General features: G+C 39.0%; 1 long non-coding RNA gene across 2 annotated transcripts in view; it reads left to right on the top strand.

Moving 5' to 3' along the window:
• The first annotated feature begins 14,855 nt into the window (after positions 1–14,855).
• Positions 14,856–17,636, top strand: part of LOC134297323 (uncharacterized) — a 64,851-nt gene continuing 62,070 nt past the window's right edge. For both annotated transcript variants that reach the window (XR_010004029.1, XR_010004027.1), the window contains exon 1: positions 14,856–14,961. This is a non-coding gene — a long non-coding RNA (uncharacterized LOC134297323). The remainder of the gene's footprint in view (positions 14,962–17,636) is intronic.

Here is a 17,636-nt window from a genome sequence, read left to right as displayed (position 1 = left end):
ATTAATATTATTATATGATATTATTGTTAGTATTGTATTGTATAAAATGATAATATTATCAATATTATATGTATATACAATATATTATATTATTAAAACTGATATAAAAATATTATATTATAAATGAGGGCGAGGGCCAAGTAAATTACCTTGGAGGGCCGCATCCGGCCACCGGGCCTTAGTTTGGGGACCCCTGGCCTAGACTTTAGAATATCACTGGCACCAAATGCTTACTAGGAATCCAAATATAAATGAATTTTAAAAGGGCTTTGAGCCCAGTGATGAATTTGGGCAAGGAGATAGGCAAGTGATGCAAAAGGATGTCATTAATCTATGCCAACAACTCAAGCATTTCCCTAAAACTATAATCACTATGTGCTGTGAATGACTGGCTTGGAATATGAATACTGAGAGGGGAAAAGCTGAAATGTGGATATGCAAACCATTACTTGGTATAAGACTTTGCCAAGGTTCTTAAGAAATTCCCCCATTTTCTCAAACATAAAGGAGGCTTCCCAGTGTCTTTGAAAGAATTCCTTTCCTTTTTTAAAGCGTCAGCTCTGCTGAATGAGAATTTATTTTCTTTTTTAGGATAGAATGCAATATTGGCAGAAGATGACCCTAAAAGATAGAGAAGCTTCATCTTGCTGTCACATGAAAGCAATTGTACTTTCACACTGAAGCAGGATGTCTTTGTGGAAGAATTCAGATGCCATTATTCAAGACCTTGATGCTACTTTTATGAGCATGGGTAGTGTTCAAAGGACTTGAATAATCTTCCCTGTCACAGAGGCCTTCTTTTTCTATTTCTTTTGCATTTGGGAGGTAACTGATTTTTCTTATCTTGAACCATCAGCCCAAGCCCTCTTTATTTAGTTAAGAAAAATAGACTGTGTTCATTTCCCCCCAAAGGTGCATTTTAAATATAACAGCTTTTGAATGAGCTTCACGCCTGGGTTTTCTTTAAAGCACAAGGAAAATACAAAAAGATTGTTTTTTTTTTCTCCCATAGCTGGTAGCAGTTTCTTTATCTTGGGATGTGTCACTTTGTAAAATTAAGAGGAGGGAAGATGTGGTTGAGTAAATGCTGTGGGTCTAAAATACTCTGCAGCCATGCTAAACCAATCAATGGTGAGGAATGATATGGGTTTCAGCCTAGAGGGCCAAACATTTCCTTTTAAAAAATTAGAATTAGAAAGGAAGATAGAATAAAAATATATATTAACTTTCAGCTCTCCTGTTCAACACTCCTGAAGATGTACCTGACTGAAATATAATTTGTATTAATTGTTATAGAACAGAATCTGTATGAATTGCCATTTTGAATTGCTGGTTCAGTAATGCAACAGAGATGGGAGGGGGAAGTTGGTAAGGATAAGAGATGCTGGCATTTGCAGAGCTAAGTTTCCACAGCAATGGACATTGCGACCCAGGCCTCAGCCTGCAGAAGTAGCCAAAAGATAATGCAGTTGCAAACTGAGAAAAACAATGACTTCATTGAGAATCTTGTGCATGCTCAATGAGTTGAGAAGGTGGAGTGAGATTAGGGACAAGAACTGAGGGTGGAGTTGAGGGTAGAAAGGAGGTGAAACTGGGAGGAGCATTGAGAGGGGTAAAGGAATGGTAGTGTGTAATGTGTGACCTGTATAAATTCCTTCCATCATTTTTGTTTTGTGTGGTACCTGCCAATTCCAGAAGGCACCTGTTGGTTTTCTGCTGCAGTAATAAAACTGCTGTAATTTATAATTGCCTTGATGCTGTTCTCAGTTGGGAAACAAGGTCAGGAATATAAAGGAAGGGCTGCTTTAACACTCCAAAAGTTAAATACAACCTTTCCTTTAGGTAAGTTCCAATTTATGAATGGTGACTACTCAAACTGGGTCACGGTGGTGCAATGGGTTAAATCTTTGTGCTGCTGAACTGCTGACCGGAAGGTGGGCAGTTTCAATCTGTGAGATGGGATGAGCTCCTGCTATTAGCCCTAGCTCCTGCCAACCTAGCAGTTCAAAAACATGCAAATGTGAGTAGATAAATAGGTACAGCTTTGGCAGGAAAAGACAACAAAAATGCTGCTTGCCACATGACCAGGAGGTGTCTATTACAACACATGCTCCCTAGCTGGAAAATGGAGAAGAGTACTTCCCCCATATCCAGGGATGAGCACTGCCTCCAAAAACTGAAAATGAAAGGAGTAGGCTTTGCCTTTGTCTCTGTGTTTGTGTTTCACTGTATTTTTGTTTCTAGCAAGGCATTGAATGTTTGCCGGTGTTTGTTTATGTGTTGTAATCCACTGAGTCCCTTTGGGGAGAAGGGTGGATTATAAATAAAGTATTATTATTATTTATCAAATAATTAACAAAATACAGTTTGTATATTGTGCTCTATGCATCTCAGTCCTTCAAAAAGTCAGCAATTATTTTTCTCTAATCGAAGTTGTCAACTTATTTACTTCCATTATGTCCAAAAGTTTCAATAGCCAATCTTCAACTTATCAATTTTCATTCTATGTTTTAGGTCCAGAGTATCTGAAAGATTTTTTTTTTCATATGAAGCGGCCAGAGGAAGGATTTCTTTTGGACCAACCACCATTTCAGTGGCTACTCTCGCTCTCTGGGTTGTGCCCTTCCACACAAGGCTATTCTGGTTCCTAACAGCTCTCCTTTCACTGGCAGGCAGAGAGCTTTATGTTTAAATAGGCTTTTAATGTATAAGTGCGGGGGTGCAAGGCTTTTGATTGAGATACTTTATTTGTCTTTTAAAAACATGTGTTTATTGGTATAATAACTTAAAATGTTGTGATTTTATTATTTTTATATATTATTATTGTAAATTATTTAAATTGACCACCTCTAGAAGCCACCTTGGAATTTGCTCTAGGATTGTGGTTTTCAACTTGTGGGTCCCCAGATGTTTTGGCCTTCAACTCCCAGAAATCTTAACAGCTGGTAAACTGGCTGGGATTTCTGGGAGTTGTAGGCCAAAACACCTGGGAACCCACAGGTTGAGAACTACGGAGGGAGATGAAAGGTGGAATATAAGGTGGAACTCCCTGTCCAGGGAAGCCAGAATGAACCTCTCCCTGCTGTCCTTCTGGCAGCAGGCTAAAACCTTTTTATTCAGGCAGACTTTAAAGATAAAGGTGTTTTAAGACCATCAAGGGCTGCTGTGATATTGTGATTTGATTTTATATGCTTTTATGGTTTTAACCTGGATTGTTTTAATATTAATGTTGTTTAATGCTGTTTTAATATGTGTATTCTTGTGTATTTTAAGTTTAATTGAAATGCTTTTAGGTTTGAGCTGCTATAATAATAATAATAATAATAATAATAATAATAATAATAATAATAATAATTTCTTTTTCTATCCCACCACCATCTCTCCAAAGGGACTCGGGTGGCTAACATGGGTCCAAGCCCAAAGTAATACAAATATAACAGTTAAAAACCAACAGATAAGTAAAACGATATCAACATAACATTCAGATATAATAAGCAAAATTAGAAACACAAAATAGAAAACAACCATGATGAAAAATAGGGAGGGTAATAAAAACGAACATTACCCTCAATATATAGAATTGGGGCAATCAGGTCAAAAGTGCATGATTTCAAGACTCTTAAATAAAGTGCTAGGACAAGTGTCAATATTTCCTGAGAAGGCCCTCTCCCTTGTTTCAACAAGCCGGGCCAGTGATAGTGGAGGGAACAAGAGGAGAGCCTCCCCAGAAGATCAAAGAGGTCATGCAGGCTCATGGGGGAAAGGCGGTTGCGAAGGTAGACGGGTCCTGAACTGTGCAGGGCTTTGTAGGTGATTACCTGCACCTTGAATTGGGACTGGAAGGTGAACGACAGCCAATGGAGTTCCTTAAACAGGGGGGTTGACCGCTCCCTGTAAGTTGCTCCGGTTAGCAATCTGGCTGCTGATAGTTGGACTAGTTGTAATTTCAAGGCTGTCTTCAAGGGCAGCCCCACGTAGAGTGCATTGCAATAGTCCATTCTGGAGGTAACTAAGGTGTGGACCACCATGGCCAAGTCAGACTTCACGAGGTACGGTTGCAAACAACTAGATTCCGACTGGCAACTGTCATCCAGGGAACCTTTTCATCAGTTGCCCCAAAACTGTGGGGCAGCTGATGTGTGAGCTGCCAAAATGACAGCTAAATCAGTTGTTGGAATTTAGGAGACAATCGAGACCTATCTCTTCCAGCAGTCCTACCCCAGTCAATTTTTAACTATGAATTTTAAACTCATGTCTTGTGCTTACTGTATGTTAATTTTTCTTTTGTGTATTTTAATATAAATATGTATTTCAAGAAATACGTTTTAAATTATTATTATTATTATTATTATTATTATTATTATTATTATTCACTTATTTGTCAGTTGGTCTTACCAAATCCTTTTCTACCCAGATATTATATAGAGTTTTTACTATTTTAAAAATGTACTTTCATATTCTTAGTTCTGAAGGCATGTGAATAAAGATCATGAGTGTTGTTGAGATGAGATAATGCAAAATTGATTTACAACTCAAATTGTATTAAGACATCTGCTGACAACTTTGATAAGAGCTTAGTTGTCAATCAAGTGTCACTTTGATAGAAGAATTCATTGAAAGGAAGAATGTATTCTAGTGTCAGACATGGAAGGGAGAAGACTGCAAAGCAATAAACAACAAAGAAGTAAACGAACTGTGTTCTTCAGTTCTTTTAAATGTTCATGTGTGACTGTAAAAGGAGAATAAAACTGAATTGTCAAGGAAAATGCTAGGATTTGCCCATGTTTATATTAAATTAGAAACATGTTGTATCTCTCAGTCTTTTGAAGTATAACTTATAGAAGGCAGAAGGCACTGCCACTAGACCAGCTGAGAAACCAGATTGGGTTCAGCAGGACTATAGGCCATAACAAGTTGCAATAGAAAAATGGCACAATGTTTTGGTTTGGACCATGGGCAGTTCAAATTTGGCTGGAAAAGGATCTCGTTGTCAAGGCAGAGAAGATAAATGAATTCTGCAGTGATCCAGGTTAAAACCATTTCTTTCCATGGGATCCGATTGATCTGCATTGAACCCCAAAGGATACAAGAGACTGCCGATGGTTGGGCAATGAAACAGGAAAGGGAACTTTGGTGGTTCCTATCACACCTGTTTTTCAGTTGTAAAAATAAGGGTAAAGTGTGATAAGAGGTAGGTGCTCTGAACACTATTTCAGGCCAATGTTCAAAGTTCCCTCCTTTCAGGACATTTCGGCCTCTTTTCAACTGTGAACATGTGATGAGCTCCATGCCTCTCTATGCTAAAAAAAAGAGAGAGAGAGAGAGAGTGTTATGGTTGAGCCTTCTGGCTCCGATACTAGGAGACGAGGTCGTAAGACTCCTCGAGAGTCAGACTCTCTTGAGGAGCGCGAAAGGAAACGACTCCGGGACTTATTTGCAGAACCAACAGACGAAGACTCCTTTGAGGGTTTTACCGAGGGAATGGAGGAAGAGATGGTTAGCTCAGAGGAGGATGACATGGAATGGACTCGTGTGAGGGAGGATTTGGGTGCCGCTGGCAATGATAGCATGGGAGGCGACTGGCGGGTTGCAGGATCGGACCCGTGGACGGGCTGGAGGGATGGAACGGGATCCACAGCTGGGGATGCTGTGGGGCGTAGTCAAAGGTGTTTTAGCTCTGATGAGGATGATGATGATGAGGCACCTGGACTTAGGATAGCAGCTGACAGCGATGAGGAGTTGTGAACTGGCATAAAATGGGGTCTAGAATCAATGGCTAATTGCGTTGGGCAAGGTAATCTGGACGAACGCTTGGGCTCTTGTTGGGGAACTTCCTGAAGACGGGTGTGATTCGTTTGCTGAATACGTAAGTTACCAAGGACACTGGGCATAGACGGCGGGAGGAACTGTGTGGGCTTTTCCTGTGCAACCTGTGTTTAATCTTGATAGCTTGGACCTCCGTCGTCTTTTTGACGGACATTAATTGCCTACTCTGGATTGACGCTGGACTGACTGACTGACTACGACCTCGGACTATCCCTTCTGTGGCTATCGGTGGAACTTGTGAACTAAAGACGTCTGTACCTGGCTTTCGACCTTGGACCGGATTGGGACCCTGCTGACTGTTGCTATCCTGATTGATGTGGCTGGACCCGGATTTCGCTCGTTGCACGGAGGAGTAACATTCTTAGTTACTCAATTGTAGCTTTTGAGTAGCAGAGAGGAATCTGCTGCCAGTTATTTGTGTTACATTGAATCTTTGTTTATCAACTTTTGTTTGTTTAAATTGCCAGGCTGAAGTAAGCATTTTTGATTTAACCCGGATTAAACTCCTGTTTAATCCGGTTTATCTTTTGAACCATTTTTTAGTTCCAGCAAAGTCTTTTTGTATCTTTTCACATTGAAGGCAAGTGTTTGCCTAGTCCTTTGTTTCTTACGGGCATTTTTAGTTCTGTAACTTTAATAAACTGTGTTGAACTTTATTTGGTGGCGTTCTGTCTATGACAGAGAGAGAGAGGATTGTGTCCAACGAGTCCCATTTCTCATTATGCAAGCATTCCAGAATCTCCCTGTATCTAGAATATGGAATTCTTGTGGTCCTAAGGATTCAGGAAAAGGGAAACTAAAGCTGTATCTGTTTTGAGGATTTGTTTTAAATTGTCGCCTTCTTCTCTTGCATTGGCAGAAATGTAAATGTAGCAAATAAAACAAGAACAAGTAGAATCAATCAGTGAAGAGTTAACATACAGAGGATTCCCTGTTTAAGATTCTAGCCATGTCATAAGAATATATAAAAATATAACATGGTAGGTTAGACCAAAGTCCTTTTCAGTCCACATTCTGATTTCATGTTGGCCAACCATTTATTTATGGGAAGGGCAGAATAGGATAGCAATGTAGATTTATAAATCTTTATGTTGTTCTCAAAGTAAATTATATTTCTGAGCAAGATTGCTAGCCCTTTTCTATATTTTCCAAAACAAAAAAATTGTAAATAACATAAGGATTTTTTATTCCAAAGGCTTTTACAAATATACCCTGCATAAAATGCTGTATTTGTTGCAGAATTATGGCCTTGTAGAAAAAGAATGTTGTGTAAGAAAACAGTGAGAACACAGAGACAAAAAAACCAAGAGAATTTTTGTTTTCTCACACGGTGGGGGGAAAACCTCATAATTATGGTCGACATTACAGTATGCTTCCCTTATCAAAGGTTTCAATGTCCACATTTTACTTATTCATGCTCCAAAATATCACCACCTCCAGAAATGTTTGTGGGCCTGTCTAGGTACTTTGATGCAATTTTCAAGCATCTATGGTGGGTCTTGGAACAAATTCCCAGTGATATAGGGGTTGAATTGTACTTTCCATGAGATATTTCAATGTACCAATATATATACACTTTCTTGCTGAGCCTAAGAACATCTGGAATATTCTTTATGACCCTATATAAATGAAGTAATACCCTTCAACTTGTGTTTTCCTGAAAACTGATAAACAGAGATATATTGTCTGTGAGCCTGGAGGTAATATATAGCCACAATAAGTATCAACAATTGATAAACTTATCCTCTGATCTATTTCTACTCCTCTCCTACTAGTATTGGCTTTCCATTCCCCCTCTGCAACAACCATACAGCATCCTATGGCCATTGATGGTCCCACTGAGTTGCTTTGCATGTTCACTCCTCTAGACTTTTTCTTCTCTAAGATTTTGTACACTACTGCATGGTACAGTATGCACATAGGAAATAAAAGACATGATATAAAAATGGGAATCAATCCAATGAGGTAAGAGTGAAAACTCAGCAGAGCACATATTCTGTGACTCTTCCATTTGAAAAGTCATGTTAACCTTCTAATAGAGTATGATAAAATAATACAGCTACATAACAACTTATTGTTGGCAGATACATCTTACTGCAGGAAATGTCAATGGAAATGCATAGTATAGGTCCAATTTTATTCAGCTATACATTTTGTACAAGATTAAATCTTCATAAAAGACTTGAGTTTAATAAAAATTCAAAGGGTCTCCAGCTTAGCTTTGAAATTAAATTTAAAAATATGTTTTCACAGTTTACTCAATTGCCTCAAGTGGAAAAAATAACGCAAGCCATTGCTATGTTATTAACCTGATTTCTTTTTCTAAATACACAATAAAATAGAAGCAGCTCAAATGTTAGCTGATAATATTGTTATCACTCAATAATTCATTGTACAATAAAATTTTAAAAGATATTAATCACTGCTTAAATATGGGCGCTCTTCTTTTCTGAAAAGTTTTTTGAATTAAGTGTATATAATTATTTTCCCTATCTACCCAACTTCATATAAAGACATTGAAGCCTTTTTGAAGGAACAAATCAGTCCCTTATGAAATTTAAGATGAAAGAGAAACAATCATCTCATTCCAGCCCTTCAGTTATCACAGTTTTACAGCTTAGGAGCTCTCTGCTGCCTTTTAATTTTAACAGGGACTTTGTTACCAAAGTGAACATAAATTTATCTAATGGAAATGTTTTATTAATGTTAGCACCTTGAGGACTAATTAGCCCTTCTTATCGATCTTTTGAAAAGCAAATCAGGTATTATGGGTGGGAAGCTCAAGCTGGTCTTGGATGTAAGAAAGGGCAGTTCAGGATTCAAATTTGTCAGTGTTAGACCTTGGTCAAGTGCCAAAGTTCTTAGTCTTTAAAATGAACACTTATCTCACATGCTAATTGCAAGGGTAAACTTAGTAAAGATAATGAAGTAGGACTGCAAACCAGAAGAGTTATGGAAATGTAACCTGTGCTGTGGCTGCAGCTGGTTTTAGTAGAGGCAGTGAAAGAGTATGGACCTCTTCACTCGGGGCTTTTTTTGCCTCAATTTGCTGCTTTTAATTGTGGCAAGAACAGGGACTGTTGCGCGCCATGGCAGGCCCCGCCCACATTCCTCCCAAAATGGAGGAGAAGCCAAAAGGAATTTTCTCCTCCATTATGGGAAAGAAAGTGTAGTTGCATCCAATGGAGCTACCTGCACTTTCCTCTCCTTTTTGCCATGTGATGGCAAAAAAGGACAGTGGGGCAGCACAAATTGCCGCCCCTTCTATCATCTGATGAGGGGAGGAAGGAGGGTGCCCAGGGTAGTATGAGCCACCCAGGGCACCTTCTCTTTCTCTGGCGATTGACACTTCAATGGCATGGCCCAAAAGGTCCTAAGTCTGTATTAAGTGTGTTTGTGTTTGCATGTGCCTTCAAGTTTTATTAGGCAAGGAAAGCTCAAAAGTGGGTTTCCCAGTTTCCTCCTTTGAAATATAGTCTCCATCATCTAGTATTTGTTGGAGGTTGAGGAAGCTTACAATATTAAATTGCTGAAGATCATGATAACAACCTTTATATTCACACTTACAGTTATTTCCAGGGCCCAGAGGTAAGAGATTTGTGGATAAATGCATGCTGTGTTGATTCCAAGCATTACAGAATAACAGTAGAGTCTCACTTATCCAACATTCACTTATCAAACATTCTGGATTATCCAACACAATCTGCCTCCTGCCCAGACCCACAGCTGTTTCTCTAGGCGGCAAGGACTGAACTTTTTACAGATTTAATTTTTGACATTGTTGTTACTGTAAGTTCATCTTATGCAATTCTATTTTTATTTGTAGTGAATTGGTTAGTAGCCAATGTTTTTGTAGTCAATGTTTTCAATACATTGTGATGTTTTGGTGCTAAATTCATAAATACAGAAATTACGACATAACGTTACCATGTATTGAACTGCTTTTTCTGTTGATTTGTTGTAAAACATGATGTTTTTGTGCTTAATTTTTTAAACCATAATGTAATTTAATGTTTAATAGGCTTTTCTTTAATCCCTCTTTATTATCCAACATTTTCACTTATCCAACATTCTGTCAGCCCATTTATGTTGGATAAGTGAGACTCTACTGTATAGAGTTGGAAGAGATCCTGAAGGCCACCATGTTATCAAAGGACTTCTGACAAATGGTCATCCAGCCTCTGAAAACATCCAAAGTAAGATATGCCACCACAATCCAGGGCAGTGTATTCCACTGTTGAAAAGCTATTAGCATTAGGAATGTTTTCCTGCAGTGTGAATCTGTTCTTCCATGTTCTAGTCTCTGGCTCAGTAGAAAACAAACTGGCTCCATTTTAAATATGATATTGTTTCAAATATTTAAATATGTCTAGTATGTTACCTCTTAACCTTTCTTCTCCAAGCTAAACATACCTAGCTCTCTAAGCCACTCTTCATAAGGCATTATTTCCAGACCTTTAACCATTTTGGCCACATTACTCTAGAAACGTTCCAGCTTGTCGATATTTTTCTTGAATTGTGGTGCTCAGAACTGGAGAAATGCAGAAGGTCTCACCAAAGCAGAATAGAGTGGCACTATTAATTCCATCAACCTGCTCCCTTGGTTTGTCTTTCTATGTCCCATCCAATTCAGTAGGATTTACTGTCAGAGATGTCAAAACTAACTTGCTTTTTGAAATGTCTGCAAAAACCATGATTTGCATGATGTATGTGTTTGTAAAGGAGAATGGCAACTGTGGATGGTTTGCTCTGAGAAGTTAGCACCCCTCTGTTTTCACATCTCCCACCTTCCAATCCAGTTTAAAGCATACAAAAATACACCTTGCTTTGTTTTAATTATTGTCATTATTTTCCTTTCATCCTATACAAGGGGAATGAAATGAGTAATCCACCCCCCTGACTAGTATACTATTATTTTCCCTTGGCAAACAACATAAGAAATTAAAAAAGATTTTCTGCCATTTGCATTTAGGTTCTGTGTTTATTTATGCAGCTGGCTATATAATCTGCACAGTTTCCCATGTATTCTGAAATGCATTTGTTTAAAAAGGAGAAAGGGAAAGTACTTGTTCAATGTTGTGCTTGTTTTATTTTGTTTTGTGTGGGATATTCCTTCCACAGACTGTTTCTCAGCAGTTCAGGACATAGAATTCATCTATTGGTTTGAAATTGACAAAAAGTTGTTGTATCTCTGTGAAATGCATTGTATTATTACCTATCGCAAAAAAAGGCATAAGCTTTCTGTGTATTGCTTTCTTATCTCTTTATCCATATTATTATTATTATTATTATTATTATTATTATTATTATTATTATTATTATTAACTGCATTTCTATACTGCTTTTCTCACCCCTGGGGGGACTCAAAACGGTTTGCAACATAATAAATGGCAAAATTCAATGCCTTACAAATATATAAAAATATATAACATATCTAAATAAAATACATACAACTGTAGATTAAATCCATTAAAACATCAAACAAAGACATATGCATAAAAACATGCTATTACAGCAATTAACATAGATCCCTTCTCTTCCCCCAGCACCATCCCCCATCTCCCTCTCCATAGAGTTTCACCCTTTCTTTATATGCCCTCCCTGCTCCCCCAGGGAGCAAGATGGTGGAGACCTTCAATATGTCATCTCTGCATAATCAATACAGTGCTATTTTATGGCACCAGTGGCTTGTTTTCATTTTGGAAATCCTCAATCCTGGTGCATCAGATTCTCAAGACAATCACAGACCCCCACCACCCCACAGAGTATGCTGTTTTTTAAAACTAGATTTCATAATGTACAGACATTTCTAGGCAATCTTCTCATTAATTTCAGTTTGTGCACTTGTCAGATGCATATTTTGAACTGTGTACAATTTGAAACGTAAAATGAAAGGAAAAATCCTCCATTTGTACTTTATTTCCAATGACAAATATATGTGCATACTCATTGCTAATTGTATCACCAGCCATGAACGGAATACATTTGGATTATTTACATTCATTAATATTCCATCCAAGATAGCCAAGTCGGGGTCAAAGTCTGAGATCTCAGGAGACTCCTTGTTGCTGCCATGGGGACTAACCTTGCTGATGTCATTAAGCATGATAAAATTAAGCATAAACCACAATTCCTCAGAGCATGTAATTCATATTATAAACATCAAGTCAAACAAATCAGAAAATGAGAAAATCTTTCTTTGGTTGGAAAATAAGCTTTCCAAACTCTGTGTAGAACAGGGAGGCAAAGCCCCCATGTTTTCCAAGATCCGTTTACATTATCTTAGAAAACAAGCCTTTTAAGAATGCATGGGATTTGTTGCAGTCAGAATAAGGAAAGTTTTTCAAGCTTTGAGCACAAAACAGTGCACAATGCAACCTATAATGGGAGTGCGGGTGGGAATAGGACATAGGAATATATAATTTTCCAGTAATACTTTATTAAAGTAGTAATAAATGTCTATTAAAATATTTATACTCTTCTCAGTTCCATAAGATCTCAGCATGGTGTACTAGTCAAAGCAGTTCAAGTAGTTTGGAACAATTTCACAATTAAAATAGTTTCAACAGCGTAAAAGATATTAACAGTTTAATGTCTTAGACCTCTTAGAAACTGCCAAAGAGGTTAAAACCATTCTGAAAGCACAATAGGCCCCAAAGAATTTGATATGTAGGCATGTTTTGACTTGGCACCAAAATAAAGCAAGCACTCATTTTGGTGCAAATCAGGTTTGCAACGTACCACAGCATTAAGAGCCCTCTTCTTTTCCTCAACACAATTTCTGGCCTTAGTGGTGAGACACAGTAGAGACTTCCACCAACAGACCTCCCTTTTCAGGTAGAGGCCCACCTTCAAGTATTCAGGTGCCAAATAATTAAGAGCTTTAAATGTTATCACAAGCACCTTAAACTCAGATTGGAATTTTGTCAGCCAGATAAAACCTATATTTTATCATATACTTGAACTGTAGTAATAAAAATATTGCTAGAGGAAATATTTTTTACACTTTGGCTCAGCTATAAACAAAAAAGACACCAGAATCAAGAAATTATAAGATGACTGGCACTTGGAAAGGCACTAGTAAGATCATCAAATCTTATAGACCTATCATTAAATAACAAAGTCAGACTCATATAGGGCACGTGTTTCCAATTTCTATGTATGGTTGTGAAAGATGATTTGAGCCCTATTCAGAAAAAAAGTGGTAAATATAGAAATCTATCTATCTATATAAGTGTAATGTGCATTTTTCCCATGGAGTGAACAACAAAACCACTGGACCAAATCACACCAAATTTGGCCATAGAAGACATCGTCAGCCAATCTATGTCTTTCAATCAAATAAATCTAGAAAAATAAAGACCAAATAACAAAACCGCCAGACCCCCCCCCCCCCCAGTTGCTTACCACGCATGCTCAGAGGCCCCTCCAGAACTGAAACAACTACATTACCCAGAGGACCTTGGAGCTGTGTGTGGAGCTTAATCCCACTTTCTCAAAATATTGCCGTGGGAGGCAGGGCTTGCAACTGGCAAACGTTATTTCCATCCCTTTCCTTGCCCCCTTCCCCCCTCAGAAGAGAGAGTGTGTGCAGTGAGAGAGAAATAGTTGTACTATTGCTGTAAGGAACTGTTCTCAGGAGGGAGTGCAGCGGACGGTATTTATACATAGTTGTCATGTCTACTTTCAACCTTCTCTTTTGCAGGTAAACAGACCCAGCACTTTAAGATGCTCCGCAGAGGGATTATTCATCTTTTCAGTTGCCCTCTTTCTCTGGACACCTCCTACCTCAGAGTCATTATTATTAATATTCTTCTTCTCATTATTATCCAGGGAGAAAACAGCCAGGCTTTGAAACTACAAGGCCATTCAATGCTAATTGCCCTCTTTCTCTGCTCATCCTCCACCTCAGAGTCATTATTATTATTATCTTGTTGTTTTGTTGTTGTTGTTGTTGTTGTTGTTGTTGTTGTTGTGAACCATGAAAATGAATAAAACCAGGCACCAAGCATTACAAAATTCTATACCCAGGACAATAAATAAAGAACAACACTCTGAAAACAGGAGAATTCCAGACAGGAAACAATCAGGGCCAGCTAACACCTCCCAAAAAAGGATTCCCCCAGGAAGGACTCAGCCAGGCTTTGAAACTACAAGGCTTACAAATTAAATTTACATACAACATTATATTATTACCCTTACACAATACAGGTAATAAATTACTATATGTACTATATCTATATATTGTAATATTATTAATAATATTACATGTAATATATAATATATAATTAATATTATATTGTATTATTAGTATTATATTGTATTACAAAATAATATTATTAATATTATATGCATATACAATATATTATAATATTATATATTATTGTAAATTATATTGTATATATGTATATATGCATGTGTGTATACAGACATACAAACACACACACACACACACACACACCCTGCGAGCCCTTTCACAGTCACATAACCCAGAATATCAAGGTAGAAAATCCCACAATATTTGCTTCGAACTGTGTTATTTGAGTCCATACTGCCATATATTCCAGTTCAAAGCAGATAATGTGAGATAGAAAAGATGTGTGTTGGTGGTGGGGTGGTGGGGTCTACACTGCCATATAATCCGGTTCAAGGTATTATATGGCTATGGAATCCAGGGAGATGTAGTTTCCCAAGGCCTTTAGCCTTCTCTGCCAAAGGAAGGGTGCTGGTGCCTCACCAAACAGGTGTGTGTGCCTCGAGTAGACAAACACACATACAGGAAGGAGAGAGGCCCTGCTTCCCAAAAAAGGCTCAACTTTCGGCCTGCCCACCCGCCTCCCTCCCTGCTTCCCGTTCACTCTCACCTCTCGTCAGGGAACACAAACCACAGACTAGGAGGCTCCTCAGCACGGCACTCATCTTCCCTCCTCTGGCTCTCACCGGTGGGAAGGCTAAGGCGGTGGAGAAGGAGGAGGAGGAAAGCAACACCTCCTTGGCTGCCCTTTCATTCTTTCACAGGGGCAGAAATGGAGCGGCGCATTGATCCCCTTACACCTGCTGCAGCTGTCGACCATTGGTGCTTTGGAGCTTCCTCCCCCTCTCCTGTCCTCTTCCCCATGCACCCACAGCAGCCTGGTAAGTAACCGGCTGGGAAGGAGGGGGGGAGGGTCTGCTTGTGTACTCGTGGCCAGAGGAGGGATTGTCTGAGCCACAAGGCCTCCCTTCCCTCCTCCTTCCCAGCTGAGGGCTTACCAGGCTGCTTGGGTGCCCATGTGCACTTGTGGGGAGGAGGAGAGGAGAGGTGGAGGAAGAGCCAAAATGGCGATGGTCCTGTGCACATGCACAGAGCTTCCCCACTCGCCTGCACGGATGGGTGGCTGGAGTGCCTTCTCCATGTCCGCGCGGGCGAGTGGGGAAGCCCTGCACACGCGCACAGAACCATCGGCCATTTTTTCATAAAAATGAAAAAAAAGCATGGGCAATCATTGGCGATGGACCTGGTGGCCTTCCTTCGGCCTGGCGGCACCGTGGGCGCACGGGGGTGCCTCAACTGTGCCCCTCATTGTATTAGGCCACAGGCGACCGCCTAATTCATCTCGAGGGTGGACCGCCTCTGTATATAAATAAAATTGAACATTTACGAATAATGAATTATAAAAAATATATTCTAAAATAATTCTCTGGTATATATAATTTTACCATTCATTAAAGATTAAGGTAAATTTGCATGCTAATGAGATATATGTGCTTGTTCATTTTTACATAAAACAATATTTTATGTAAAGAGACAGGGCATCCAGCATTTTTCATGCCATGCTGGCATGCTTGGTTTGAAGCCTCAAGTGGCAGAACATATTCTGTGGGCTTCCCTTCGAAGTGCTTCATGGGTCTGTATTTCCAACTTACAAAGTCCCAAATTGCAGAGCGGTCCATGTGTCTGAAATTGACTCATACCTCCCTCCCTCCCTCCCTCCCTCTCTTTGCCACCATGGTCTGTTTATATACAGGCACACAATGCATATCCTTCCCATCTCCCCAAAAACCCCACAACCAAATAGATGGCATATAAAGCCTTCTTCCCTTGCACAGGTTGTAGGCAGTTTTGTCTTGTAATTTTAATGGCTAATTGCTGACTTTTTATTTCACCTGGGTATGGTTAATAAACCCAATTTAGTTTTTTCTAATCAAAATTTGAAGGGAAGTATGTCTGAAAATGAAAGAATAGCCATCAAACAAAATCAGCATTTTACAAAGCTTGCACAACAAGGCAGGCAGATATTCCTTTTTTATGAAGTGCAGCTGAAACATTTGCTGCATGTTGTTGCCAACTGGTTTATATAAAAGTTTAAAACATCCACTAGCTGGTTAAGGTACACACATTTTTCACAACCCCAACATTCAGCTGCAGGAACCCCATATGGGGCTATGATCCAGTTTAGGAAGCATTGGATAGAAGTCTGAAGGGGAAAAAAGGAAGCTCAATCAAAAGAGCTAATTCAGTCTAGAATGCTATAGCCCTGAATTTGCAGACCATGATTCATAAAGATCTCTTCATAAGTTTCCATATATTGTAGTTAACAGCAAATCCACTGAGTTTTGCATTACCTGCAGCGTCCAAGTTATCTTCAAGGCAAGCTGCATGTGGCACTAAGCAGAGTAGTCTAGTTGGAAGGCCCTCAGTCTAAGAACTAAAGTTTCTAATTAAGTAAATTATTCCTATCAGAGCATGCTGAGCATGTAACATTTGAAATGGGCTTGACAAAGTTTGGGGTTGTAGGGACTGGACCCTTCTGATGTCCAGTAGTGAGCTTCTTTGGCTCTAAGCTCTAGGGAGTTTTCCATTGCCATAAGAATGATTGTTAAAAATATCAGGTTTATGCTTTGACTGCATATAAGTAAATATTGAATTATTTTAAAATATTCAAAGTTTAATGATTTCTGCCTCATTGCAGTTCATGGATACTCTGCAGTTCACACACACACACAGAGTACACACCTGAGAGGGAGACACACACACATACACACACAGAGTGAGAAACTGAGAAGAAAGATTGCCAAAAGAGGACATACAGGTAGATTTCCATTATGTTTGCACATATTAATGCATATGGATACATGCAAATTTATAAAATATCACTGCTATTTAAATAAAAATGCAATGCTGCCAAGGCGTTAACTGTTGTGGGAGAACTTCAATTTTCTGATCTTACTTTTCATGACTTGTCATCTTTAAATCCAATATGAAATTGTTGGCCATAAAAACTAAGGATACAGTGAAGTCACTTTCTCCAATACTGGTTTGAAACTGCATTAAATGATTAATGTATATGGAGCCTTAGAGACCATTCACACTGCAGAATTATAGCAGTTTGGTGCCACTTTAAATTCCACAGCACCATCTTATAGCATCCTGAGAATTATTTTTAAAAACTACAGAAAATCTTCCTTCACTCAGGAAGCAACAAAACTCTGGAGGGGAGTGGACTTCCTGTTCCTTGGCTCCATCACTTCCTCAGTAATGTTGACTTAGGAAGGGAAGAGCCTACATGGAAGGAAAGGATGATTTTCTGCAGGTCTTTTGGGGTACAGGGAGGGTAGAAAGGCACTTACCCTGCCCAGCCCTGCTGAAACCATCTCCAACATGGCTGAGGTGTATGGTCTCTGTCTCGCCGTGGAGGTGGCTTAGGGGAGCCTGGTGTTTACTAGGGTTGGGCAAATCTTTCATATGCCCGTTAAATTCATATCAAATTTGGATCTAAAGCACTTTTGAAGTGTGTCCAAATGCACCTGATCACTGCCTTCCTAATATC

Source organism: Anolis carolinensis, chromosome 1, assembly GCF_035594765.1.
Source record: "Anolis carolinensis isolate JA03-04 chromosome 1, rAnoCar3.1.pri, whole genome shotgun sequence".
NCBI lineage: Eukaryota > Metazoa > Chordata > Lepidosauria > Squamata > Dactyloidae > Anolis > Anolis carolinensis.
This window is presented reverse-complemented; position numbering and strand designations above follow the sequence as displayed.